The sequence below is a fragment of the Vombatus ursinus genome, unplaced genomic scaffold, assembly GCF_900497805.2.
Source record: "Vombatus ursinus unplaced genomic scaffold, bare-nosed wombat genome assembly UNPS02014798.1, whole genome shotgun sequence".
NCBI classification, from domain to species: Eukaryota; Metazoa; Chordata; class Mammalia; order Diprotodontia; family Vombatidae; genus Vombatus; species Vombatus ursinus.
Window position 1 is genome coordinate 30,106,426 of NW_020954576.1, and position 3,228 is coordinate 30,109,653.

The 3,228-nt window shown below is 37.8% G+C and overlaps 1 pseudogene; it reads right to left on the reverse strand.

The window, feature by feature from the left end:
• Positions 1-304: 304 nt before the first annotated feature.
• On the reverse strand, positions 305-2,559 carry LOC114049399 (annotated as a pseudogene).
• Between the last annotated feature and the right edge of the window lie 669 nt (positions 2,560-3,228).

Genomic DNA, 3,228 nt, shown 5'->3' on the forward strand with positions numbered 1-3,228 from the left:
TTCCTTCCTTCCTTCCTTCCTTCCTTCCTTCCTTCCTTCCTTCCTTCTTTTCTTCCTCCCTTTCTTTTTTACTGCTAATTTGGAGTGAACATTTATTTGTACTAACATGACATGCAGACGTATCCAAAAAAGATGATGAAGGCTGAAATTTCCTTATCATGTCAGTATAGAAATTGGTCATGCATGACATTCTATACAAAGCATAATGCTAAATGTATATACACTGAAATTGAGCTTGATAAAATTTCCCAAGATTCATCTTTACAGACAATAAGAAAGCACTAAAGGTGCAAATCATTGCAATCTATATTTCTTCAGAAGAGTATCTTTTAGATGTGTAGGTCATGACATAAGTATCTTGTTTCTTGGGCCAAGGGGAAGATGCCCTGGTATCACAATCTCAGTGCCCCTGACCCTAAAAGTATAGAGCAATACAGTTCTATCATCTCTGTTCTTATGGAAGTAAATAAAGACATGATCTGCTGGAAGGTGTGATTTTTCAAACTCAAGAAAAACTGCAAAACTCTCTTTGCTTTCTTCAGGCAGAAGAACACCACCTTGAATTTCAATGTAGAGGCTTTTGTTGTCCAGAGCTGCTCTACAATTAATGTCAATATCTGTAAGCCTGGACTGTACATTTAGAATTCTTGTTCTCTTATTAGATCTTAGTTCTTCTGTTATAGTCAGCCAATTATCAGTGTACAATGAATTGGCTGAAAAATTTTGCTCTCTTGGGCTATGCCCTTGTCCAGTTGGGATTCTGAGGGGCATGAGATGCATCACTAAGGCCCTGGACCCAGGATGTCAGAGCAGTTATATGAAACTCTTGAACTCTCTATATCATTGTGATGGAATTCTACTGTACTGTAAGAAATGATGAGTTCAATGATCTTAGAAAAACATGGATAGACTTGCACTAAATAATAAAGAGTGAAATGAGCAGAACCAAGAGAACATTGTATACAGTAACAGCAATATTGTTTTAAGAGCAAATAAGTCATTTTGACTATTATAAATACTCAAATTAACTATAAATGACATATGAAGAAGCTATCTGCATCCAGAGAAAGAATTGATAAATAGAAGTATGTATAGAATAATTTTACATATATATGTATGCATTTGTATCTAATGGTAGCCATCTCTAGGGTGGGTGGGAGAGGGAAGAAAAAAAGAAATTTACATGATAACTTTATTATATGTCTAAAAGGAATAGACAGGTGTACATAATAGTTTCGTATTTCATGTGCAGTCATCTTTTTATTGTAGTATGTTACGGAAATGCTTGTTTTATTCCATAAGTTAAAAATAAAATAAAAAACACTTAAAAAAAAGAACAAGCCTACACCTACCCCTGGGGATTCTAGTGTGACATCTTAAGAGTCAGGTTATCCTCTAATGCTATTGGCTGAAATTCCCATTTCAATGTATTTTCCCTAACATTAATTGGCAGTAATTAACAGCTCATTTTCAACTAGCCAATGGATATCTTTTACGAAAGAGTTGTCTATTGTGGAGATATAGTGAAAACAGAAATGACGAAGTATTTCCCTCCGACACCTGGCAGCATGATCTTGGTCCCTGGGAACAATGGGCTTGAATTTGAAGCAGTTTTATTGACACTTCACTCCATCAAGTTTACTCCGAAATCTGGTGTAGCCAAAGGATAAATTGTTGTAATGCCTCAGTTACTTACAGCCTAGAACTGTTAGGACCTCAGTTGTCTCCAGTACATGGTGGGCCCAATAAGTGATACAGGATTTATACTCTCATCATCTAGCTTCCAAAAAATCCTCAGTAAGGACCCTGGGCCCAAGATTTCTGGGACTCACTATTCCAACCTTTCAAAGCTCATAAGGTCATGGCCATCTCTAATACACTTTTACCAAAATCAAGAAAGAAGAAACCTAAATAGGAAAGGAATAAAAGCCAATATTCACGAACTACATATTGGTTTTGGTAGGGAGGGTTCAAGACCTCTCTATATCAGAGGCTTGCTTACTTACCGAATGTGTCTCTCACTCTCTAATGCAGCCAGGAAGAATTAAAAAAAAAAAAAAAAGGAAAAGAAAGAGGCTCACCATGACTGGTTAGCAGCTTTTTAATTCACTCCAGTTCTGGCTCAGCAGCCAATCAAAAGTTAATTCCTTCACCACATGGTTAATGGACAAGAATGCCTGTGTGTCCTCCAAGGTCTGTATAGTGATGGCATTAACTACACATAATTGTAAGGGTTGGGCTTGGCCAGTCTCCATATTATTGGCATGGCTGATATGGATTGTGATGGGGAGTTTATCTTCCTTTTAATTTTTGGCAAAGCAGTGACTGTTGAAGATCAGATGAAGGGAAGATTGAATCATTAGGGGGTGGGGTGGAGAGAGCGAGTCCAATGCCAGGAAACCTCTACTGAGTGTCCCTGGGCTGCTACTGCTCACCCTTGGCCAGCCAAAGTTCTTTCCACTGCTCCACAGAGTCTCCTAGAGTCATATAAATTATCTGTGGAGACTTCTTACTATCTTTATAGAAAAGCAGGAGAGCCAAATGTTCCCAATCTGACATTGGGAATACTCTTATAATCCTTATTATGCTTGCATTGCTTGACTCCAAGGGTTAATATGAGGAAAGAATTTGGTAAACCCCAAAGCACTGGAGAAATGTGTTATTCTTACTAGTCCTGGCTCAGATAATATTATCACTGTGACTTTGGGCAAATCATTTAAAATCTTTCTCTGCTCATTTATGGGATCACTCAGTTATCAGTTGAAGAGGTTAAGTGGAGTATGTGATTAGTTAAGCCCCTCCCTATTTTAAGATCCTATGATTCTAAGGCATTATGGTGTTACAGAGACTAGACTGGACCAGAAGTCAGGAGTCTTGGGCTCCAGTCTTGGCTCTGTTGTGTGACCAGCTAATTTGTTTGATGAAATTGATACACACAGAAGTAGTGTCCAAATTCACAATCTATAAAATGAGGGGGAGGTCATGTCTATTGCTCAGATCATATAACTGAGAGATAAGGTAACCTAGTTGCTTGACTGACATACTCAGTTTCAGAAACATCCGGGTTTTGATTCTGCCTCAAAAGCTAGTTTGCTGTGTGACCCTGAGCCTGTCCTTAAACTTCACTCAATTTCTTCATCTGTGAAATTTCTTCAAATGTGAAATAGCACCATACTGTTAGAGTTGTTGTGAAATAATGTACATAAAGTGTTTTGTAAACTTTAAAGT